The sequence below is a fragment of the Hylobates moloch genome, unplaced genomic scaffold (genome assembly GCF_009828535.3).
Source record: "Hylobates moloch isolate HMO894 unplaced genomic scaffold, HMol_V3 SCAFFOLD_2, whole genome shotgun sequence".
Classification (NCBI taxonomy): domain Eukaryota; kingdom Metazoa; phylum Chordata; class Mammalia; order Primates; family Hylobatidae; genus Hylobates; species Hylobates moloch.
Genome location: NW_026652277.1, coordinates 107778853 through 107805577, shown reverse-complemented (window position 1 = coordinate 107805577; position 26725 = coordinate 107778853). Strand labels below are relative to the sequence as shown.

At 39.6% G+C, this 26725-nt stretch overlaps 1 protein-coding gene across 2 annotated transcripts in view; it reads left to right on the top strand.

Annotated features, from left to right (window-relative positions):
- Positions 1-26725, top strand: part of BACH2 (BTB domain and CNC homolog 2) — a 373540-nt gene that overhangs the window by 207136 nt on the left and 139679 nt on the right. For both annotated transcript variants that reach the window (XM_032155389.2, XM_058435404.1), the window contains exon 3: positions 8180-8328. The gene's annotated coding sequence lies outside the window, so the exon portion shown is untranslated. The remainder of the gene's footprint in view (positions 1-8179; positions 8329-26725) is intronic.

The window sequence follows — 26725 nt, the reverse complement described above, 5'->3', positions numbered from 1 at the left end:
CAGGCTTCCCATGTGGACACACAGCAGCTTCTGCTGCTTCTGACTTTCTCTCTCCTCTGTTACACATTCTTTCTCTTCCCCAGCCTGCCAAGAGTCATCCATGAGCTTGGACATGGGAAGAGAGGGCAGACAGGAGAAAGAAGTGAGGTGGCTCAGGACAGAAGGCTGGGACAGAGCGTGGTGCTGGATGTCAGGCTGGGCTAGGGATGCAGCAAGCCTGGAGTCGGCCCTGACAGTGCCACATGGTTATGGGTATGGTGGAACCCAAGGCCGTGGCCCCAGATTGTCAGAAGGGTATGTGACCACAGGAGGAGTAAGCAGGATTGATTTTTATATGAGGTGGATGGTGGTGGGAATGTAGAGATTAGATCCAGAGAGAGAAGCTGAGCTCATTGTGTGAGGAAGAGCCTCTGTTGGGGAAGAAGAGGCTATGTCAGGAGGTGCAGCAGGAGAGGAGGGCCACGGGCAGATGTATGCTCAGTCTCCAGGCAGGGTTCAAGCTGGGAGCAGATGAACTCTGGCCTAGGACTCGAGGGCTGGCAAAGGCAGATCCCCAGGGCAATGTCTCTCCTCTGGTCCCTCTATATGTACCTGTCACTGCACTCTGCAAACACTGATCTTCATTCATGTATTGGTGTAGCCATTCATTCATCAAGTTTGTGCCAGGCATTATTCCAAGTGTCAGGTATCAATGGTTAGCAAGAGAAGCTAGGTCCCTGCCGCTGTGGGTCTTACGTGGACCAAGAGAGAAGATAGGTAATTATACAGTAAATAAACGTGGATTTTGATTATCCCTTGGTGGAAACAAGCAGAGCAATGCCTAGCTGTTTGGGAGAGGACAGAGCGCATTAAGGACAGTGTCTCTGCAAGTGACATATTTGAACTAGACCTAGTGAAGGAGAAGTAACCAGCATGGCTAAGGGTTGTGGGAGGGAATTCTAGGCAGAGAGAGAAGCAGGTGGCAAGGCCAGGCAAGGGCTTTGCATAGTCAAGGGACAGAAACGACACTGAAGTATAACAAGTAAGAAATTATGCTTCATGAACTATAACCATTTTAGCACTAAAACTCTTTATACAAATAGTTAAATTGCTGTGGGACCTGCAGCCTTGTCAGTTTACTTTCATGTTTTACTGGTAGCACATGGGAAAGTGGTCATGTTTCTTTCGCAGAAGAAGGATGTAGTCTCCCCACATTGTAGAGGAAGGCAGTGTTGTACAGGAAAGGAGGTAGCCTTGACAAGCCGGCTTGGATTCAGATTGCATGTTGTCCTGTCTCCAGCAGTATGACCTTAAGCAAAGCACTTTGCCCCTCTGAGCCAGAGTTCTCTCATGTACCAGATAGGCTAATAATTCCTGTAAAATTTCTATCACAGTTCCTAGCAAATAGATATTTTCAGTAAATGGAGATGATGATGGCAGCAGCGGTGGTGGTGGTGGTGGTGGTTGTGGAGATGATGATGATGATAATGGTGATGATGTATCAATATAGGCTAGTATTCCAATTTTTATGTATAAAATCTGCAGAAATCCGAGAATTATTTCAAATTATGTACTTTCAACACATTTCTTTCACACTTTTTCTTTTTTTCTGGCTTGTTAGTGGCAAGTAGTTCTGCCTGCACCATCCTTTTATGATAGAAGTGAAAATCTGATAACCTCTTTGTTGTATTTGGGAACTTAAACACCTTGAATGTCAAATAAGTGAATTTTCTAGCTTTGGTTCTTCAGCTAGAAGTCCCAGAACCTGAAATGCTGAAGTGGAAACTTTCAGAGCTGTTTAATCTCAATTAATGTTCGCCATCCTGTCTGAAATAACTGCATCTCCTTCCCCACTTCTTTCTCTGTTGCAGCAAAAAAGCACATTTTCTTTCATCACCTTTCCATGCCAGTAGAATAAAACACAAAAGCCACAAGATCTGTGGTTCGAAGGGGTTCTGCCTTATACAAGTATCTGTTTAAATTCTGTTTGAAAGATAAGAGTTTAAAAAAAAAAAAAAACTTCATCTCTGAATTTCCAAAAAATTAACATCAATTGACCTCTTTCTTTTTGAACCCCTTCAGCCATAAAATGGTGTGCGACTACTCCATTTAGAGTTTCTGAATATAAATAAGGATTTCAGGGCCACTCTCAAGATGTTTGTTACCAAAGCTGTCATCAGATTTTCAGTAAAATTTTTATATAGCCTGGAACCAGCTGAACGTTTGAGATTTGACCTTTTTAAAAAGAAGATAATGGTCTCTAAATGCAATTCGTATTTTTAGAACTAAGTTTTGAAGTCTTATTTTGTTTTCTGACCATTGTATTAAATTGTCTTTCTACTCAATCCAGAGGGAAAAAAGTAAGTGTGTGTGTGTGTGTGTGTGTGTGTGTGTGTGTGTGTGTGTGTGTGTAGATGTGGAAGAACCACTTATTAGACCAAAAAATCAAAAGTCTGACTTAGGGCAGGGGAACCAGAAGTGGCATTGTGAAGCTCGAAAGATTGGCTGACTGGTGTCATTCCCACGGAGATGCTGAACATGATCCCCTTGGGATGCTGAGCAAAATCAGATTGTTTTATTTGGTAAATTTTTTACCTCAAGTGATAATGTTAATACAATGGAGAGAATTAGCTTAAAAATTCTGTATTCCAACATGTGGTGTCCCATCCTTGAAGTTTAGGCAAACCTGGATTCAGGTTCAAACGAGGGTAAACCAGTTCCGAATATCATGTTTTGTGTTTTTTGTATCACTCCAGATCCCAATAAGGTACGAAGAGGTGATTAGGTTAGGAGAGAATTGACAACAGGAGGACATTGAGAGCAGCATTGGAAATCAGATCATTAAACCACTTTTGTGTTTCTTAGAAATTATGTTGTTGGTATTAGATTTATAATGTAAATAAAAATATTTTCACCTGTAGTTTCCTGGGGACAGGCAAATGGGGCTTTCCTCATAAAATCCCATTAAAGCCACTAAGAAAATCCTAGCTAAGAGGTGAGTTGGGATAAAGAATTCAGTCAGCCTTACTTATACAAAAAGTACCTTCTAGAAAACCTGATCATTTCACAACTAATTGGTAAGAACACTCCCTTGCCCACCATTTGCAGCTGGAGACCCACTTTTACTTTTTGTATGGCTGTTGCTGTAATTGAATACCATTTACTTTTCTTAGCTTCAGAATGCGGTTCCTCGGACTTTTGTTTTTAAGTAAGGTTAAGATTATGCAAGAGGTAGTTACCTACAGATAATTTCCCATATCTGGGATATGTTACTTTACTTGTAAGCGAATGAATAGTAACCATTCAGATACCTCTTTTTAAACTTTCCCCCAACTTCTCTAACAGTAAATACGAAGAAATGAAAAAGCAGTGCTTTCATGCTTAGTGTAGCATCACCATATCTCCTCACCCACCTTTTCCTAAGAGCAGTCTGGTGAGCTACTTCAAGATTTTGTGAGGTCTTGAGAAATCAATCTAGCCGCAAAATGCCCCAAGGCAGGAAGTGTCCATGGTACTCTTATTCACCATTGTTTTGAGACACCTAAACATGGCCCAGCACCTAGGAGAAGGGCAGTGAATACATATTGAAGGACTATATTGGGTATTGTCCTGTGGGCTTCTGGGGTCTGAAATAGGTCCAAGAAAACTAATATGTGAAGCCACCTAGGGCTGCATTGCCCAGTCAGGTAACCACTAACGATATGTGGCTATTTAAATTTTAATTGATTTAAATTGATTAAAGTTAAAAAGTCAGTTCCTCACTCTCACTAGGTACTTTTCAAGTGCTCAATATCCTCATGTGGCTGCCATATTGGACAGCAGAGATATTGAATATTTCCATCATTACAGAAAGTTGTGTTAAACAGTGTTAGTAGAATAGCATTAGTAGAGGCGTAAGTTAGTGTCTTTTTAAAGTAAAATTCCCATGTGACCCTGATGTACACTCATAATACCAAAAAGAGCCCTCTTACACATCTCCCCGAACGCTGTAGGAACTTAGCCAAGCAAGGTGGTTGGCCCTCAGTGGTGGCCGTCTCTTTGAGACTGATAGACAACAGTAAAACTGTTAGCAAGACTGACAGCTGGTATATACTTACTTGGCTATACCAGTTGTTAAAGTTATAAAATACCTGTACCAGTTAATAAAGACCTGCTGGCTTAAGTTTCTTCGGTATTTCTTTCCAATGCCCAGGAGGCCCTGGCCATTCCTTTAGGATTCCACCAATCTCCCCTCAGTCCAGCAAAATGAGTTAGTTAATGTCTGTCTCATCTCTGGGAGTTGGGGGCTGCTCAAGGACTCTGTGCCAGCACTGCAGGCCTCAGATTGATGGATGCTACCCTTTGGCCTCATGGTTCCTTGGCCTCCAGGAGGGATTACTTCCTAAGGCACTCCCATCACTACAATGGCCACGTCCTACATCACAGATCCATTGGCTTCCAAAAGACCTTAAAGTCATTTCATCTGACCCCCTCGTTTTACTGAAGAAATCAAGTCCCAGAGAGTCAGGCAGCTAGTTCGTAGCCAATTTAGAAATAAAACTCAGATCTTCTGACTTAGTACTTTTTTTGTTACATCTTCTTGTGTTCTATTCCTGAACTGTGAAATGGCGATTAATATCTTTATGCCTCACAAAGTTGTTTAGTTTAAAAAAAAGATACCTAATATTTTATGTATGTCTTATAATCTGCAAAAAAAAAAAACAACACTCTGTATACATTCTCATGTGATCCCCACAAGAACCTGTGAGAGGTAGTAGGCTCCAGGGCAGTGAGTGGGGTGCCCAGCATAACAAAGCTACTGTGAGTAGGAAAGTCGGTATCTCTGTGGCTTGGAAAACTATAAACTCTTTTGTAAATGTAAGATAATATACCATGTGGCATTACTTGCTTTTAGCTTGCGGTGTTTTGCAGTTCAGGATTTAGTGACATTGAAAGTAATAACTTTGTTCAAGTGCAAGTGATGCAATGTATGTGTATATATATATATATTTTTTTTTCACTTTGACAGTGTGCCAATTGCACAGACTTTGGTTCAGCATTGAAACAGAAGTGGGTTGCTTTGAAGTATATTTTTAAAATGAGAGAATCCAAATTTGTAATTAGCTTTACAATGATAGTTGTACAGTTTGAGTATCCAAGGAGTGTCTGGTAATCATTTGCGTTATTAATGGTGGTTTGTTTTTTTGTGTTTCCCCTGAAGCAGTTAGGCCCTTTGGAAAAAACAAAGTATACTATTTGAGGGGTTATTTCTTCTATTACCATTTTATTTTTCACACCCTGTAGCTCTGGTCTGCTTAAAAACTTAGTCATATACCTGAATATGGCAAAGAAAAATCATTTATAAGCTATTCTACCTGCGTTGACGCCTAATTATCAGGAAAATGATGCTTAAATTATGAAGTAAAGCCACAGTGAAGGAAATGGTCCACTTCTCTTTGGTCTTTTGATCATTTTGATAGAAATAATCCTTATTTTGTTAAGTTGAGTGAGGAGCACGTTGTTGGGAAAGATCAATTTAACTCATTCCCAAAATAAGATTGAAATTTTTTGCACCCCCGCACTCCTCAAACCATAACCATCTTACAGTATTAGTGGGTGCAGAAATTGAGTTTATACATAAGTGAAAGAGTGAGGTTATTTCATTTAATATAACAAACAAACATCACTTCAGTTTGCTTTTATTAGCATATGAAAATTGTGACATTCTCTATACCAATTATCCTGTATGGTTAAATATACATAAAGGGGAAAGAGAAAGAAAGATTATTAGAAAAAGCTATAAATCTAAAAGAACCTGGGGCTGTAAGACCTTCTTTAGCCTTCCTAATTTGTAGCCACATTTGGGAAAAATGTGTTTGTATGTTTTTTTTTTTCAAGTGTGTATTTTATCTGTGTCTTCATGTCTTTCTCCATGTATAACCTGTTTTGTGTTATATAACACGCTTACCTCACACTTCTCTATTGTGCTCAAAGAGCTATAGCCTTCCCCGTGTCGATACAGGACTTTCAAAGGGTTTACTATTGTCTAGAATTTTCTTAGGCTTTCTCTGCTTCGTTTAGATGCTATAGATGGTACTGACCAAAGAGTGGAAAGATCAAGCTTGTGATATATAGCTAGACAAGGAGTCAACATAGTAATGAGACACTAGGCTTGAACAGATCTTTGAAATTCTGAAGCCCAAATTCCTACAAACTTATTGGGGAATAAGGAGGACCAATGAGTGAGCACATACTTTCAAACTTGCCAGCCACCAGTTTTGATACCAATGCCATTGGCGTTAAGTGAGATAATACATACAAGGACCTGGCATTGGAGTGGACACACTGTAATCATGCATAAGGGTTGGCCATTATTATTAGCTCTTCTGATTTGATTTTGTCTTCACATCTTTTTCTGCTTTTTGATGCCATCCTGAGGAACAGCAAAATGTCCAAGAAATAGGAAAACACCAGAAGGAAGGGAAATACAAGCCCTCACTACTCTGGAAGCTGAATTATCAACCCACAAATAATCAGTGGTTTTTCTTCCCATGATGTTATGGGAATTATTTCTGAATTCTCTGACATGCTTTTCCATGTGAAGACCCCATGGACAAGTCACAGCTCCCCCACTGTCCACATCTAACTCAGTCTGGCCTAATGAGTGTCATTTGATGGTAAACTTAAATTAACTCCATTTCTCTCTTGCTATGTCAAAAACAGCAAGCTGTTCACTATCTTCTGTGTAAGGAAAACAAAAATAAAATATCTTACATTTGATCATCATTGATTAAAATTTTGTTAAGTTGCGTGAGGAGCAAGTGTATTTTTCTCTGTCTATGATAAGGTTCATAATTAACCAGGCATTCATACTGCTAGAAAAAAATATAAATTGGTGCAGCCTTTCTAGAAAATCAAGACTCTCAAAGTTTATGCCCTTTCATGCAATAATTCCTTTTCTAGGAACCTGCGTAAGAAAATGTCCAGAAATTCAGACAATCTGATATTCAGAAACATCCCCTAAAGTGTTACTTACAATAACAAAGAAAAAAAAATCTGCAATTCCAAAAATGAGGGAAATAAATACATAAGATGTATTTATATGGGGTATAACACACATGAACATTAAAAAGCATGTTTTGAATAATTTTTAATAACTTGGGGAAATACTCATATTCATATAACTCCCATTTTATTTCAGAATTGAATGAAAAAGTAGAAGCAATACTTTGAGTATGTGCATGTATCTGAAAAGAATACTGGTCCACAATCCCTTATCTCTAATTCTAAATCCAAAAGTTTTCAGAAATCAAAAGGGGTTTTGTTTTGTTTTGTTCTAGTTTTAGTAACTTCTTTGGTGGGAAAACCTGGCCCGAACAAATGTGAGGCTCTATTTTACCCCCACTTAATAAGAATATGCATCTATTTTTGTGCACAAATATTTAATGTTTAATATTTAATATTATAGGGTGCTGCTCCATACTCTCACAAGACACTAATGTAGTAAATGGTAGCTGCATCGTAATACTCTCTAAAATCCAAAAAATTCTGAATTCTGAAAACATATCTGGCCCCAAGAGTTTCGGTGAAGGAGTTTCAGACCCATACAACAGAACATCATTAGTGATTTATCGGTGTCAGGGTTACCATTGATCTTTATTTTTTTTTCTTTATTTTTCTGTATGTTTCAAATGTTCTACAATAAGCATGTATTAAGTTATCTGAAAAAATAAATATTAATTTTTAAACGAAACACATTTGAGGCATCAGGAAATCATCTCATTTCGGTCAGAATTCTTGAATCATTTGCTTCCTGAATCTCTTCTATTTACAGTGGCCACATGTGTCTTTTAAATCAAGATGTTCTGATTTGCTGACAGAAAACGTGGGATGAAATATAGAAGGTGATAACTTACTGGACATGGACCTATCTCCTAGGCTGCATTTGGATTCAGGAGAGCCCCTCATGAGGGCTGCTCACCTAAAGGAGATACCTCAAGGAATAGGGCTTCTAGTAGGCAGAGCCCAGGCATTTATACCACGGGCTATGGTGTCTTATTCTGTTCCTGAGGATTGGTCAAGAGGCCTACAGCCAGAGGCACAGACAGTTGTGTGAGATCATAACAAGCAGAATGGAGTATGGCGAGATAGCAGGAGAGAGGGGGAAACATTCACATGCACACTTTCATCTGCTAATGGACAACTTTTCCTTCCCAATTAGGTGGACACTCACTGACCTGTCACAAGGTTCCCCCACAAAACTTAGGGGTCCATGTCTGAATGGATTGCCGGAGCCTTCTCATCTCTCCCTTCGCCCAGTTCCCTGCATCCTAAGACTCGAAGCCAGCACAGGACCTGGAAAAATTACATGTAAGTTTTGACCAGGGTTTATTTTCCTTAATTAAACAATGATAAATATTTTCTTAGGTGATAGTAACAAATAGCCCAAGCACACATGAATTACTTTTTTTTTAACAAAGGAGCTGGAGAGTTATCATTGAGCAAAGGTTGGAATCTGTATATTGGTGGTTCCTTAACTCAGTGGCTCTTTTTTATTTTTATTTTTTTTTTTTTGAGACAGAGTCTCGCTGTGTCGCCCAGGCTGGAGTGCAGTGGCGTGATCTCGGCTCACTGCAAGCTCCGCCTCCCGGGTTCACGCCATTCTCCTGCCTCAGCCTCTCCGAGTAGCTGGGACTACAGGCGCCCGCCACCACGCCTGGCTAATTTTTTTGTATTTTTTTAGTAGAGACGGGATTTCACCGTGGTCTCGATCTCCTGACCTCGTGATCCGCCCGCCTCGGCCTCCCAAAGTGAGTGGCTCTTAAATTTCAACTTGAATCAGAATCACCTGGAGGGCTTGTTGAATTATAGCTTGCTGGGCCTCAAGCCCAGATTTCTGATTCAGTAGATTTGGTACAGGTTAGGAATTTGCTTTTCTAACAAGTTTCCAAGTGAGGCTGATGCAGCTGGTCCAGAGAACCCAATTTGAGAATCACTGCTTTAACTCATGTGCTTGAAAAGATGAAAAAGGTAGAAAACTGTATATACTTGAGTAATAAATAGCATTAAATTAAGAAATTTAATGCTTTGCTTAATACACTGACTTATGTCTCAGAAAAGAGTTTTAAGTTTCACTTAGCGCCTTCACATTTGGAAGTCCAGCCCAGTAGATGCCATTATTCTGTGCCAGCTTTACCCCAGAGCTGCTAGTACCAGCGATTCTTTGCCCCTGGTTTTCAACAAGTGTGACTAATAGTGCTGTTATTAGGCTAAAACAACAGCTACAGTCCTTTTGCAGGTGTGCTCATCATGCTTTTAGACACACTCAAAAGAGAAAATCTTTTTTCCCCTGAGTTGGGAAATACATTGTTCCCTTTCAGAGTGAGTCATCATAGCATTATCCCGCCCCTCACACACTTAAATGTGATTTGATTTACAAAACACATGTGGGACAGAAAGGCAAACATCACATGTTCTCACTCATGGGATCTAAAAGTCAAAACACTTGAACTCCTGGAATAGAGAGTAGGAGGATAGCTACCATAGGCCAGGAAGGGTAGTGGGGGTTGGGGGCAGGGCATGGAGGCGGGATGGTTAATAGGTACAAAAAAAAAAATAGAAAGAATGAATATGGCCTAGTATTTGATGGTACAGTAGAGTGACTATAGTCAATAATAACTTACATTTTGTAATGAAGAGTGTAGTTGGATTGTTTGTAACTCAAAGGATAAATGCTTGAGGGGATGGATACCCCATTCTCCATGATGTGCTCATTTCATATTGCATGCCTGTATCAAAGCATCTCATGTACTCCACAAATATACACACATACTGTATACCCACAAAAGTTAAAAATAAAAAAAAACAAAATACACATGGGAAGGAAAGCACACCTCCAATGAATAACCCAAGGCAGCAAGTCCAGGTTTTGTGAGATTCTAAGTTCTCAAGACTGAAAAACTTTACGAATCATCATGTTGTGATGTTAGCTTTTGAACAGGCCCATTGCCTAACTGCTGAGGACAAGAACAATTTATTCCACGTTAATAAAAAAAAAAAGTAGAAGAGTTTGACTAAACAAATGCACATTTGGACACATGTAAGCATACATACACATGTACATGTGTACCTGTGAGTAGATATATGCATTGTATATTTCTGAGTTTTGACTGTAGGAATTTGAAACAGCATTTTTTCTTTTGTTTCATTGAGTCGATGTGAGTGTAAAAATAGTATGAGTGATACTGTCCAGGAAACATTTGAGAAGTTTCTGGGCATTTTAAATCTGTGGATAAGCACTGTGATTTCTAACATTTTACTTGGATATGGTAGATGTTATTCAGAGTAGCACTTAGGATTTACAGTTCTCTTATTATAACTCTCTGGAGTTGAGAATAATCACTGTTAATAAAGCAATTGCCAAGCAAAGAAAGAACATATGTATTGCCTCAACATTAATAGAGTCAAAAATCCTGGAGATAGACTTAAATGTACAGTAGGTGTATGTTAAAATGTTTAAAATAAAACCCACAATATCAGAAAAATAAGACAAAAACCAGTAAGTGTTAAAAGAGATCTATAATGGAATTAACCCAGAGGTGCCTTCTGGAGACTGCCTAAAGGGTAACAGGGCTGGGATTAGGGCTGGTAGAGTTGTGAGTTATGTAATTATTATTACTCTACCCTCAAAAATATACCATCTCCAACAAGCACTAGTTATTCTGCACTGCATTCCTGGAAGGAAGGTTATCAGTTTATGAGGCATCTTCACCATAAAGTGAAAGAAGGAGGTTGGATCAAATGCCCCTTAGCATCCTCTCCTGCTCTGCCACTCTGCAGATCTCCACGTTTACAGATCCAGTGTTCCTGTGGGATGACCTTTGCTGTCAGTCAGTTTCCTGTCTACAGGTCAGGAAGGAAAGAAGTTGTCATGACTCCTTAGGTGAATCATGGCTTCAGGCTCCTGCTGAATCTGGCAGGACCTGCCTGGATCACTCCCCATATCTTTGGACAGAGCGTTCAGTCACCAAGTGAGTAGGGTGCCTATAAAACTGAATCTAGTGGGGCAGAGGGCGACAGGGGGCATATGGGAAACTTCTATACTTTCTGCTCAGTTTTACTGTGAACCTAAAACTGCTCTTTAAGATAAAGTTTATATATTTAAACAATTAAATACTAAACAGTATGACAGTTCCTCAAAAAAAATTAAACAGGATTACCAAGTGATCCAGCAATTCCACTTCTGGGTATATACCAAAAAAAGTGAAAGTAGGGATTTGAGCAGATAGATGTGTGCACACCCATGTTCATAGCAGCATTATTCACAGTAGCCAGAGGTGGATGCAACCCAGGTATCCATCTACTGATGAATGGGTAAACAAAATGTGGTGTATATTAATACATACAATGGAATATTCAGCCTTTAAAAAGATGAAATTCTGACACATGCTAACCACGTGGAGGAACCCTGAAGATGCTAAGTGAAATAATCCAGACACAAAAAGGCAAATATTAAATATCTCATTTATATGAGATACCTAGAACTGTAGATTTACAGAGTCAGAAAGTAGAATGGTGGTTGCCAGGGGATGGAGGATGGAAAAACTGAAAGTTGTTGTTCAATGGATATTAAGTATCAGTTTGGGAAGATTGGAGAGTTCTGGAGATGAATGATGATGATAATTGCACAACAATGTGAATGTATTTAATGCCACTGAAATGCACACTTAAAAATGGGTAAAATGGTAAATTTTATGTTGTATATATTTTACCATAATTTTTTAAAGCTTTCCTCCTAAGAATGCTGTGCAGAATCACTAGCTAGTGCTTGATAGGGATGCTGCAGTTTGTGAGGGTGCAGGAAGAACAGATCATTATGTCTCTCACACCTCCCTCATCCCTGTTACCCTTTGGGCAGCCTTTAGAAGACAGCAAAGGTAAGGGATCCACTGAATGGTATATACTTCAGTCCCAGGAATGAGTTTCCTATCAGAGTAAAGACACAGTTGTCAGAAGCCATCAAGGGAATTTGCCATAAACAACTGTGGTCTCTACTAAAATGCCATTTACACATCTAGAAGACCTGCTTCACTGGGGCGAAGGAAAGCGTGAGCCACCCATGCTCCAGCAGTGGGGCTGCTCCAGTTCCTCCAGATGGGTGTTTGTAAACCAGTCCATGCACAGAGCATGGAGAGAGTCCCAGAGCTGTGTGCCTGACTGTGGCTTCTGAAAGGTCTTAATCAGCGGAGGTGGACGTGGAGGCAGGAACGCGGGAATGCAGACTTCCCGTAGATTCCAGCGCAGTAGAAAATGAAAGCTGTGAGAGGAAATCCATAGCAGATAGTTCTCCCGCTGTAGGGCCTATGATTATTATGATGCCTGTTTTACATTCTCCAAGTGAAGCAGGATTTATTCCCCATCACCAAATCTCTGTACTTACGGGTGTTATTGTACCCGTAAGTCACAGACAGGTTAGTGAGTGGCCGGTAGTCCTGTGAGGAACACCCAGAATGGAACTCACTAGGTTAGTCCATTGTACCCTACTTTTTTTGGCTTTTGCATAATTTATTCTACATTTCTAGAAATTTGGCCTTGAAGAACAATCAACAGTTTTATGGGGCCCAGTAGCCATACTTTATTCAGGTCGTCTTCACTACCTTTACCCCCTACCTCTAGGGCTGACCAGGGGTTAGAATTCCTGAAGAGTCATATATAAGGATCCATGGTTTCAAAAAGTTCACAAACTGCTATCCTAAATTATCCTACTAGCTCCTTAAGATACCAGTATATATATAGTCTGTTACAGAGGCCCTATAGCAGAACCATTATATATAATTTTGCTTAAAGAAAAGGTGTAACTGAAAAGAGGTAAAATGAATTTGTTAAAGTACAATATATATAAATTAGTCCACTCATTCTCATGCCAGACTTTCCAAACCTGCTTAGAAAGAAACTCTTCATGATTTTCACGTAGGTATTGGAAAACAGGGCAAAGGAAAAGAGGTTTCTGAGTCAGTTGCCATGGGGAGCTGCTGAGATACCAAAAAAAACTGGAATTAAAGGTTTTTGTAGAGGAGAAAATTCAGGTCAGCAAGTCTTAAGGGAGAGGAAAGTAAGGGCTTATTCATCTTTGACATCCACCCTAAGCTTGAGTTGAAAGGGCATGGATATGGAATCTAATCAAAATAAATTCCCCCCCTCCATGAGTTCATAGACCAGAATTTTTGGATAGACACACTGACACAGATTTTCCACAGAGAAGAGCATCAAACCAGCAGTCACCGAGACGAAATGACATAAAGTAGAGACGACCAACAAAGACAGACCCTAGTGGGATCTACTGTGTCCTTGTCTCATCATTCGCAGGAATCAGATGTGCCTGGTTCCAGACATTGAATTTGTGTTTACTGATGGCTTTGCTACCTGGAACCCAAATAGCCAGAACCCTGAATTAGCTAACCTTCATACTTCCCCACCCCCTCCCCTTCCCTCCCACACACCCTACCCTACCGCACACACCACACTTCCCTTTTTCAGCGATGAAGAAAACAAGATAGCTTTGGTTTTGAGTAAAGGTGGGGTGTAAACCCTGGAGGATACTTGTAGCTGATGACACTGACCTGCTGAATCATTGAGAATGGTTTGATGTTTTATAAAGAGGAAAAGAAACTGCTTTGGAAAACCTTCAACAAAAAGCATTTTCTAGTTGTCAATTAACCAGAAAATCAAAATAATAAAAAATATTCTTGTCCTCAAATAGTCTAATTAACTGAGGTTTTAGTGTACCTATTTCCGTGCTTTAATAATAATCTAAAAATGTTGACTGAAGATAGAACAATATACCATTCATGTTTATTCTTCTCGAGAAGCTGCAAGTTTTGGCTTTTACCACCTTTCCAGTGCCAGAGGTTAAATGTTAAATGTTCTGTTTATGTTAAGCACTCTAAAAGTTGTGATATTACTGGTTTTAAAACTAATATATGAAATCATTTTATGAACCTATGTATTTAGCTCCTATAGTCATTGGGAACCAACGGCATACTTTTGAAGCCAATTCTGTTTCTTTTTTAAAAATAAAAAGGACCTATGATATGATTATTTGTAATATTCCATTTCAGATTCAGATTATGTTCTGCTCAAGAGATCATCAAAATTAATTTTCATTCTCTGCTAATGGTACAGAGAGGAGTGATGTTACCAGCATGGTTATATACATTAATATATAAATCAAAAATTTCAAATGATAATTCCCTGAGTCGTGAGTCTCCAAATAATCTATGTTTTATTATAAAGCTGCCTACCCAGTGACATCAGTTGTAGCACAAATTGTTTATCAATTTATTCTAATAGTTTCCAATCTGTTGATTTTTAAGAAATGGTTTGTGTGCTCTTTTTTGGATGCACCTGTCACTAGTGAAATGATCCCTCTCTGTGAGCCCGGATTTAACCCAGGGCATTGCAGCATGTTTTTCCAAGGATGTCCCATTAGATAGATCTTGTAAGAGTGTGCGCCTGCAGCCTTGTGGCAGCTGGAAGTTGCACAGACTGTGCATCATGAGGAGGAAAAGCACTTCTGCTCTTCTGCCGCAGAACAGTATTTACAAAGCTTTGCAGGATAGCAAGATTTTGAGAGACCTTGCGGTGCTTAATTAGAAGCTATAATCTGTTATTTCTAGATTATTTTTCCTGTATTCTGTGCCTTACTTGTCATCAGTTCACTTCAGATTAGTATGCTGAGTCCTTGATTTCTTGACAGAAAGTGTCAGAAACTTATTGATGAAGTGTTCTTGATTTCTAGACAGAACCAGAATCAGAAAATAATTGTTTCCTTTCATCTAAACAGAAGTAGCTTTGTTTTCCTTATTATCAAAGTGATACATGTATTCTACATAATTTATAAAATAGCAGAAAATTGAATAAAGGTAGAGATAAATTACCTATAATCTGGCTGCCCAAATATAACCTACCTGTTAACTCATACTTTTATGTATTTTTCCAGACTTTTTTCAACTAATTAACTAATTCCAAATTTACAAGCAGTGCTCTAGACTGATTACATCCTACAAGCTGGTGGCACTTAGGAATGATGCCTTTAAGTGTCATCTTATAGGACAGTGATCTCCTTGTTGCTTTTTTTTCTCCCTTCTAATTATATTAATCAGCTTTTATAAGAACAGACACCTGTGTGGACTCACCAGTATCTTTATCAGGTGGAAATTCCTGTCAACCAGTATTTTCATTTCTGCCTTCTGTCAGTCAAAATGATACTGAGTGGCCCTGTAAGATCCTAGTGGGCCTCAGGAATCATAAAGGAAGATTCAGTTATGTACAAGATGGTTTTGGTGTTAGGTGAACTGATTGTGTTCTAATTATTTAGAAATTAGTAATCACTGTACGATAAGGCAGTTTGGCAGAAATGGGAAAGGTTGAGTTAGCCAGATCTTCCCATTCCCCATGCACAATCCAAACAATATGGACTCCAATCAAATTCTGATTTTATAATTTTGGTAACAGAATTTCATTCAAATATATGCCTTCTTGTGCTGTACACAGAGTTTTCCTTTAACTTTGCATCCTTTATCCCGCTTTAAAGACGCATCTCTTCCAATTGCTGTGGTGTGATTTTATAGCTCCTTGAGTTGTGCTGGTATCTCTGTGTTTCCCTTTGGAGAGTACTAGGCCTTCAGGTTAGGATGAATCCTAACGCTTGGCCAAGGTTAGGAAGGGCTTTGAGCACTGAAAGAAAACCAAGGTAAAATTTAAGGAATTGTTAAAAGATTCATCGGAGAAATGTAGAATTGTCATCCACAAACTTCATGTCAGTAGAATAGGAAGTATTTAGTAAGCAGCTAGCTACTAGAAGGGATTTTGTTTGTTTAAAAAAAAAAAAAAGGGAAGAGTCTGTCTTTGACATTGGTTATATCTAGGTTTTATCATCCCCTGTACAGGACTCTTAAGTTCCTTGAAAGCAGTGACTTTGAGAGCATCCCTTCATGTCCTCTGTGTCCTTGTATGTAATAGGAACTCAGTGTGTATTGAATTAATATTTCTGTGGCTCTTCAGTGACAGATGAATGAATGTGCTCAATTCAGGTAACTACATTTGACCTTTTTCCTACAGCAGTTGAAGGGTGTTTGGGTAGCATCCACGATTGTGTTGAATGCCCTGGTTGGGTACAGGTGTGGGGAAGTGGTACTTTGATCCTCCCTTGGAGAAGGAGATGCTAATGTGGATAATGAGAATTTGGTTCTTTATCTTTAGTTTCGATTTGGCTGCCTTCCTTCACTGAGTCACAGTGCTCACTTGTTTAGTGATGGGCATGTCATTTAAGCCTGAGACTGTCCCTCAGACTGTTTATGACATTGGATCTGAATTTCCCATTAGATGAACAGCCAGCATTTGTCATATAAATTCAAGAACACACTAAAAGTTTGTTGGCTTTGTAGTTGACATTGAGATTAACTTTCTCTAACCTAAACCAGTGAAAACTAAAATGCTCCTCACCACATAAAAGTTTTGCTTTCGCTGCGTTCAGACCCCTCCTACCTTGTCACAGCACAGTCATTTGAGTCTGATTTGGGGGCGGTGTGGTTGTCTCAGTGGCATATGACCCACTTTGTGTAATACTTAATTGCCTGTGTTTTTACAACACAAGTCAGAAGTTCTGACGATAGTGGACTATCACCCAAAAAAGATTTTCTGAGACATCTCATCAGAGCTGCTCGAGTACCGCGCGTGAAGACGGTGTTAGCTCTGCAGGGCATGTGCTAACTACCAGACGATGAAAGAACATTTCCTCTAGTTTCTGGATAATGAGCAGGCACACAGGTAAAGATGCCTTTCTCAGAGTTGACGCCTTTTGTTTCCTAATGATTCTGATGATTTTGTTGAACTAGACTTTTAAATATTAATTGTTACCTGCATATGTTTGCTGTTGTGGTTTGCAGAGGGCTCAGAGGAACAAGCATTTTAATTGGTATCCTGAGACTGTAATAACTTTTTATTAAAAGTCTGGAAAGATAGTAATCAAAAATAGACTCTCATCTCTATGTTCTCTGTGCCCCTAGCAAACATCCTCTTCATCAATTTTGTTTTTATCATTTGCCATCAAGATGGTTATCTCTAAATAATCAGATGCTCCAATCCACAGTGATAACCATGTGTGAATTAATGCCTGATAAGCTTCAGGTTATCAGGTGGAGAAGTGTGGTGAAGGCATACAGAAAGAAAAAATGCACAGAAGGAAAGGGATAGCAAGGGGATACCGTGCCTTGGTAAGCGTGGTGCAACTGCAGACTAAAAGCAGATATAAGTCAAGTGCTACTGACTTAAGTTTGGCAAAATCTCTCCTCACAGCCCGCTCTGTTTTAGAAATGTTTATATTTCTGATATCACTTTTGTTAATTTGAAGAACTTTTAAAATACCATCATTGTTTCAAAACAAAATGTGGAAGGTGTGGATCACCTTCCTGAATTTACAGAAAAGTTTTTGGGTACATTTCTTTGCGGAAGATTGGCTGAGATGTGGTTCACGGCAGGGTGGTGCCTGTGCCCTGCGGATCACGTTGTCTGTACACTGACTGACATACCAACTTAGAGTCTTTGAAAATGCCCATTGGTAAGGCAACATTGTTTTCCCTGAAAGTCCTGAGACAGAAAAAAAAAAAATGAAAGTACAAACACTAACTGGAAAAAATGTCACACATTTTAGCCACTTTGCATCCCTTGTTAGGACAAACCCTGGGCTGGGTTTTTTACATTTGTGAAGTTGTGTGGTAGGTGGGGCAGTGTGGGTGGCCCAGAAAAAGTAGCGGTTAGAATAAGATTTTCCATTTATTGCCCTTTGTGCATGGCTAAAAATAAGAGTCATACAAATCAGAATATGTAGTGCAAGCAAAATCACTCTGTTAATTCTGATGACTGGTTTGCCCACATCTTTGCATCTGTCTGGTAAGTGGTATACTGGGAAATAATTTGTCTCTGTTTAAATAGCAAAAGGCAACCAAGTTTTTGCGTTGTTTTTCTACACATGATAGTTTATCAGCACTTTTCTCTTCCGAAGGAAGAAAGGTCCAACTCGTACATAAACAAATTGTGTTGATGGAAGGAAGAAAGAAGCATGAAACCGTTGAATCTTTTTAAAAAAGAAATTGCCTTATTTGAAATGCGGTTTTACATCATCCATCTTCTTGGCTTATTGTTAGAAAGTTCTTTCTTGTAAACTCGTAGCACAGCAAGGAAAGGATATCTTAATGGTGTTGCCCTAGAGATTGGAAACCTTTGTGTGTGTTTGGATGGGGGAGGGAGAAGGGACAAAGATGAGCACACGCCTGCCCTGTCGTACCTTCTGTAGACACAGATGTTGGAGGGATAGTTAACCAAGTAAAAACTCCCCTGCATCAGGCTGCTGAGTCGAATGCAACCACAGTAAGTGATAACGTGTCCGTTTGTGGCTAGAAGAAACACCAAAGAGAGGCGGCGCCAGCATTCACAGGGAAATTTGTGCCTTCACGATCCCGTTGATGGTGCTGTCCCGTTCCACTGACTGACTGGCTGTGGCATTTCCAAAGAATGAGAATGTCTGCAAGTGTTCTGAGCCTTTCAGTTTGATGCACTTTGTAAAATGGATGAGTCAAGAGGGCAGTCATTCCAGAAGACTCTGAAAAATGAAGACTGCAAATCACATTTTTCTTTGGCATCCCCAACTGTGGCAGACAGTGTGGCACAGTGGTTACAATGAGTTGAGAGCTTTAGGAGGAAAAAAAGACTCCGGATCAGATCTTAGCTTAGCTACTTGTTGACCTTGGTCTGTTAACCTCTCCTAGGCCTGGGCGTCTTCATTTGAAAATGGGAGCAGAAGTAGTACTGCCTACCTGAATGAGAGGGTGGTTGTGGGGATTCAGTGAGATGACGTACGTAAAGCACAAAGCCAGCACTCCACAAAATGATGTTGGTGTTATTGTCATTTGTGCAGTTGCGTCGTAAAATGTGTTGGAGAATTTTAGAGCATTTGGGAGTTCTCCTCTATTCTTGGAGTACAAGTTTTGGAATTAAATGGACAAAAGGTCAGCCTCTGGTTCAGTGTTTCAGAAGAATACAGGCATTTATAGAGTGGTTTGCCTCTTCTTAGGTTACTAATGCCATCTGGGGGATTGTTGTTTTTTTTTTATTTTGCTATTAACTTAGCACAATGTAAGCCTCTCTTTCCTTTTAAGATTAGTGCTGTGTTGAGCATATTCAGTAATTTTTACCTTCTCCCTGTTTTTTATTTAAACATGGATTTTCAGTTCTAACATCTGTGCATGTTAATTGTAGTACCTGCTGGTGTACATTATGAAAGAGAGTGCTAATGTTGTAATCAAGTAAGGCTAAAAAAATATTTCAGGTGGAAATGGGCAAAACTTCAGGAGCAGTAGCTTCCATGGTGGTGTAATTCCCCACAGAAAATATTGCATCTGTTATAATTCTGGTTACTGAACAATCTAACAGATTGACCAGATGCTGACAGGTAGAAAACAATTGCTGTTGCTTTTATTTTTATTTATTATGCTTTGCAAATTATTTTCTGTTTAATACAATGTATATCTGTCCTTCTAGAGTCCTTTTCCACCCACCAAAGTTTTGCATTATAAAGTATATTGTGTATTTCACAATACAAAGTCATAATTGTGGACATAACTTTTTTGTTAGCCTTCAGGATTAGATGCTAAGACTTCAAATCAGTCTCCCTTTAACCTCCTCCAGGACTTTCCTAGAATGCTGTTTCTTCATTTATCAAAGTTAAAGAGAAGTTATGACTGTACCTCAACTTTGCCTCATCTGAGACCTGACAAGAAGTGATGAATTAAACCTATAAGCTAAGGAATTAAAATATGGGACAGATATAAAATAGTGGTGGCTTAGTTTTCTCAATTGTTGTATTTTGCTGGGTTGCTTTTAAATCCTCTTCAAATTTTCCTTTTCTTAGTCTGTCCTACCGTCTCTGTCCCAGGTACAACTTGTGACTTATAATTTATATATTAGTATTCTCATCAGATTTTTGGGTTTTTTGTTAGGAACCATCAGTCTGGAATAAAGACATTTCTCAGGTCAACTCTGCCAGGGAAATCTGTCTTGTATTAAAATGATACCCGCTTCCTCCAGTGTCTCCAGACAATGCTGCTTTCTCCACTTTTCTCTGTTAACGAAATGGAAGAATGCTTTTCAGGCCGAGCAAATCATTCTAGGTGACTTTCAAAGTTCCTGGCATTGCAGATACAGCTTCTGTTCCCTCTACACACTCATATATTCCCCATTATCTTCGCCATCCCTCTTGCGCTTTGCCATAGACCAAAGTTTCTGTAAAAATCATAGGTGAGAGAAGGTGATAAATTAGACTCTGGCTGTGATTCCCTCCCACACCTTCATAAGGAATGACAGATTCTGAAATAAATCCTGTGGATACACCGTGTGCTCCTTCCTGCAAAACTGCCAGTTTTAACTTATCCTTCATGTGCAATTTGAGGGTACTGGCCAGGCGGGGCTCATTATTCCTTTGGTTGAATAGTGTAAAGTATTTGCAATGGAGATTTTCTCTAATGATGTATTTTAAGTGCATGTCCTCATTGCTGGTTTAATGCACTCAGTCACAGAATGCTTTAAAGTTTATTGCTAATGGATGAATCCTCCGGAAAACGGGAATTTTCAACAAGATTGAACATTTGGAGTGAGAAATATAAATCTAATGAGAGTATTTTAACCCAGGTTTGTAATTAGGCTGAGTGGAGTGAATGTGTACGTGCACACCAGAGAAGGGCACGGAGGAAGGTGAAATTGCATGCTCTCCTCTGAATGAGGGATGAAGGCTGATGAATCAGTGTCAGGCCACGACACGGTGGAGTATAAATGATACTGTCACCAAGTACTGCACAGGGTACCGAGGGAATTCCACTCTAGTAAATTACATTACTTAGACCTGAAGGCATTGTGTCGGAATGAGCAAAGGGAAAGGGGGCTGTTGGCACCATGCAGCAGCTATTACAGTACAACTAGCTTCAGGGATGGAATTCGCTAGTTTCCATTATACCTGCCTATTTTGTATTCTCCTTCGCTAATTAGTTTACAGAAAGTTACAAATGTGTACATGTGAAAGAACATCATATCTGCTTGGAGTATGGGTTACAATGGACCATAAGGGAATAAGTGTTAGTTGATTTGTATGAACTGGTCAGTGTGAGATTCTTTTTCTTTTATTCACAGCTGGGTGATATTAGGTGTTCAGTAAAAGCTTGCCCTTGTTTTATTTTCTTTATGTGAGAATCTCACATGCATTATGAAGATTTAATCCTCATTCGCTCGGTAACATAATGCATTTCTTTTCCACCCTTCCTTTATGTGTCTTTAAATCTCACCTATCACTGGTCTCCCCTCATCACCTTCCATCCCTAAGGGAAACAGATTGTACTGTCACATAACATTTCATTTTGTGAAAGAACTCAAAGTTAACAAAGGTGATTCCTAGAGTGGGACTTGTAGAGAAAAATCGTTTTTTTTCACTTCTTCTATTGTCTTTTATCCCTCTGCAGCAAAGCGAGGCCACCCTTTTTGGGTTTATCTGTCTCTTACCATCTCTGGATCGTCTCTTACCATCATCTAGATCATTGCAGATGTGCTAGTCACCATTTTCCAGTTTGACTTCAAATGCTCATTCTTGAAAAAGCCAATACCAGGTGCTCTGGAATTAGTCACAGTCCTTTTTTAACTAAAAAGTAAGTGTCTTCTCCTGAATGGATAGAGATCCTGAAACAATATCCATCCTTTCCTAAGTATATGTCATACTTTGTCCTTAGTGAAATAAACCTGAGAAGTATCTCTGATCAGTTAACAGGGAGAATACATAGGATTCTGAAAACTGTCTCCACAAGGCTTCCAAATGGCAGGTTTTCTGAAATCAGGGTCACCAGTAGATCGCAGTGACGATAATAATAATCTTGGATTTGACTTTTCTTCTTTCCAAAATAATACTCTGTTGGGGTCAGGGTATCATAATTTATTTTGTAGCCATAGTTACAGTCTTCTTTTATTCATCCAATCATAAAATAGTAAAGCCAACACACTTGAAAAGCCAGGTTTGAGTGTGGACAGGAGAAGCCTTGGTTAACAAGAAGATACATCTATATTATGCCAGGTACCTCCACCTTAAAAACGCTTTTAGTTTATGATTCTAAAATAATATCTAAGTGTAAAAGGCATCATGTAAAATGTTTTTGTGCCATATATCATCCTCAGCGTAGAAAGGCTGGGCTTACAGACTTTGCTTTATTCACTGAAGTCCTACAAAAGTCAGGGACTCTGAGCTGTGTGAGAAATGAGGGTCTCTCCCTACATAAACTCAGTAAAATCTTTCCTTTTTGTATTCTGTTTACTTTAATGGTAGTATGTGCCTTATATCTTACATGTTCTTTTTGCCCATGACATCCACTGGGAAATAACATTTTGTTGTTTGCCACAACATTACACCTGTGACTTCTTTCTTTCTCCTGTCCTCTTGATGCAGCATGCTATCAAACTGTATCTTTTGAGTTGTTCTAAATTGAATCCTGGTCGAAGGGACTTAACAACATCTAAAACGGAACTAGCTTAGATTCTCTTCCATTCTGTGGAGGTTCCTTTGTTCCTGCTTACCTACCCATGTCTGTCTGCATTCTATTCTTTTTCTTAGATTAAAATTGGAAAGGGAGAAAGGGGGAGCTCCTTAGGAGAAATAGATCTGTGGAGAATTGTGAGTACTCATTCAGAAGCTATTCTTAGTTCTAAGAAATATAATGAACTTGAGCTTTGAGTCCTACTGAATCTCCCATTAATGATCCCGCCATCGCTTCCACCTCCCATCTGATTATGTTCTCCCCAAAGGCTACTGATATCTTTCCCCTAATATTCTGAATGGAGTCTCTTCCAAGGAAAGCATATCTTGAAAGGAATTGAGCCCTACTGCAGTAATAGTGTACTGGATGATTCTTAATTGTTCTATTAAGTACTTCTGTTTTGCATTACCATAATGTCTGCTGTAGCGGAAACTTTTCTATAGACCTTGACTTGTCAGAAGTCAACCCCTTAATGTGAGCACTTCACTTACATTATCATTATGGTGTTTCCAACTGACAACTGCTGCCACACTGCCATGGTCCCTGAGTTCCCAGCGCTTCAGAAAAAGAACTTTTGTTCTGGCTTGTTGAGAGGAAAAAATGCAAACAACAACACTAGCTCTACCACCAGAGATCCTATAAAGACATGTTCAAATGAACAATAAAGTCATTTGTTCACATATGACATAAGGATATAAGAATTTAAACAATAAGACCTCTTGTGAAATGTGGCAAAATATGCACCACAAACATTGTGAAGTTCTCTGTCTTGTGGAAGGCAATTTTTACATGGGCTTCAAAAAACCATTAACTTATAAACTACCCTTTTTAAAAAGAAAAGAAAATCACTTGTCTCACTATAACATTAAAGCAATTTCTGTTCTAAGGAAAGCTTAAATGCATTCATTTATACAAAGTGCATGCACTATAATTTATAAAAAGCACAGGACTATCAGGAAATGCGGCACCTCTTCCCTCCTTCACCTGAAATGGGAAATTCCTCCGTTTTTGTCAAGTCCCTTTTTTCTTTGAATAATGTTGATTTCTTCAAAATGAAAGAAAAAAATCGTTTAAATCACTTAGATTCAAGACGAAGTTTTAAGGCTTGATGATAATTCTCTAAATACTTCTGACATGGGTGGAGCATGGAGAGGGAATAATCCTGCTTTGAAGGGCAATTTTAATTGAATTTGCTTTAATGTGAACCCTATCCTTTTTTGCTTTGAACCTTTAAGGAAAACTTGTTATATTTTCAGACCTCAGCAAGGCAGAAAAATGCAGAGATTTCCTTGTCCGCTCACGTCAGGGTGTCTGGCAGCACCTTAAAATTGTTCTGATTTTGATGTTTGAAATGTGACCTCCCAGGAAAAGTGGGAGGAGAGGAGAGCATGTGTTAACTGGCCAAAGGTGTTTCATTGAGCCGACTTAGTATTAACCTCTAAAGGTTTTCAAGTATTTGCAGATGGATATGTACAGCATCCTTGCAGAATTCTCTTAATTGAAGAAATGTTTCATCTCGATCTCTGTTGACAGAAAAGATTGCCTACTGATAATTGCTTTGCTTAAGTGTCTGATAATATGCCAGGAATGAGAGCATTCTGTGTTAGGTCATCTTTAATTATGCATGTACCACCTGTCAGCTCTAAATCAGTACCAGATTAGATTCTCGCGGAGTCAGTTTGGGGAGGTTCAGAGGGAAAGCTGAGGTGATCTCTTTTAGAAACAACAAAAATAGACAGTAGTAAACATGCCTTCTAACCTGAAGCTTTTTAAAGGAGCCTCATCTTCATTGTTCTCGAGCAAGAATACGCCATTGGCACATCTGAAAAACGTTTGAAACCTCGCCCAAGCGGGGATAACTTACTGCGAAGATGGATGACTGTGAGCGAGGATGGTAGTACCTCCTCCCTCAGTACCATCTGTTGCATTTCCTTTTTGCTCCTTCTCATCGTTGTAAATGAGCCAGGGAAAAGCTCAGAAACATTTTTATAAGCTATGTGAGGACAGGAAATATGTTAACGATGTTAGATTTCATACATTTCAGGGGTTTTTTCAGTAGCGGGTTGGTTTTTTTTAGAAGGACAAGTGTGGGTTGGAAATAATGCTTGTTACCCTCTGTCAGCTTTTGGTAGTTTTATTCTCACTTTTCAGGGTTGTTTGGGACTTTCTGGTGGGATGTTTAGGGTTCTTTACTGAAGGCTCTGTTCTCTCTTCTTCTATCCCTTGATAGGTTGGATTTGTGAAAGGTGTTTTTCTTTGTTCACCTGTCAGAGGCCTAAGAAAAGCCTTGAGTCATTGTGCACTTTTCACAGAGGCGGGGTTGGATGACTGAGAAGCTAAAGGCAGAGAAGGGACAGGTAAAAGAAATAACAGATGTGTGAATTTTCATGTGGAGGGTTTCTCGAGCTTTGACCTGCAAAGGTGAGGCTCTGAGCCTGTCTGCTATCTAAACTGAGAAAACTGCCTTGATAAGAGTTTGTGACTAGCAGCCTTAGAAGCAGTTTGGAAATCCTAAAATGTCTCATTTCAACACTGCTGGCTGGAGGCATTGAAGAGAAAAACAGATCAGCTCATAACGGGGCAAAGACCCTGGAGCACCGTGGTCCAGCCTGTGGCCCTGAGTGACCTTTGGCCGCCTTTTGATACTTAGGGTACCATTTGTTTTTCTACCCTAATCAAACAGTTCACTCAAGTAGAGGTACAACCTCCAAAACGGAGAACAGTTCCCAAAACTACTTGCTATAGTAACAGTGCCAGTGCTTTGGCTATTTGATGCCCACTTAATACTTAGAGTAAACGAGTTGAACTTCAACTCCATGCAACAGACACTTCTTAAAACAGGCTAACAGTACCATTAACCCTTAAACAACACAGGTTTGAAGTGCGTGGGTCCACATATGCGTGGATTTTTTCTCAATAAAAGCTACACTGAGTGTACCTGCCTCTTCTGCCTCCCTTCCACTTCCTCCACCCCTTCTGCCTCTGCCACCCCTGAAACAGCAAGACCAATCCCTCTTCCTCCTCCTCCTCAGTCTGCTCAATGAGAATACAGTGAGGATGAAGCCCTTTATGATGATCCACTTTCACTTAGTAAATGTATTTTCTCTTATGATTTTCTTAATAACATTTTGTTTTTTCCAGCTCACTTTATTGCAGGTATATAATACATATAACATACAAAATATGTGTTAATGGACTATTTATGTTATCGGTGAGGCTTTCAGCCAACAGCCGGCTATTAAGTTTTGGAAGAGTCAGAAGTGATACGTAGATTTTCGACTGCGTGGGGGATCGGCACCCCAACCCCTGTGTTATGCAAGGGTCTTCCCAAGCCTTAACTGAAAATAACATCCAAAAGTGAAGCTAAGTCAGAGAAAGGCTGAAGAAAGGAATTGAAAAGAGAAGCAATGGGGAAGAAAAGGCTGTACTGCCATGTTCTCTCACACCAGCTCATCTTTGCAAAATCTTTTCCATCCGCCTGGAAAGACCTTCCACTCTCTCCACCTGGTTTACTCTCACTTTGAGTTGTTCTTCAAGTGTCATCTCCAAGAAGGCTTCTTTGTTCCTTTCTGGCAAAATTTGCTGTCCCTCCTCTGTGATGCCATAGCCCACTGGCTGCCTCCTTCGCAGAACTTATTATGCTGTACTGTAAGAGCTTGGTGACTTAGCTTTCTCCTCCACAAAGTGGCTGCTGAAAAAGTTAACATTATCCTAACTGTGACAAAAGAGGTCTCATGCCCACAGAAGGAAGAGTCATGATTTCATTAGACTCTGCAGTACTTAGATCACATTAGGAGTATTATACCAGTACATCTGAAAAGGAACACAAACTGGACATGGTGGCTCATGCCTGTAATTCCAATGCTTTGGGCGGCCAAGGCGGTGGGATTGCTTGAGACCAGGAGTTGGAGGCTGCAGTGAGCTATGATCGTGTCATTGCACTGCAGCATGGGCGACAGAGCAAGACTCTGACTTCCCCCCCCAAAAAAACAAACAAAAAACAAAGGAAAGAAAAGGAAAACAAACAAACTTGAGTGCTTTATGAACACAGCATCAGGAATGGAGAGGGTGTCAGAGACTGTCTTGTAACCAGTGGTTGAAGGAACAGAGAAAGGTTAGCCTGGAGAAGAGAAAAACAAGGGGAG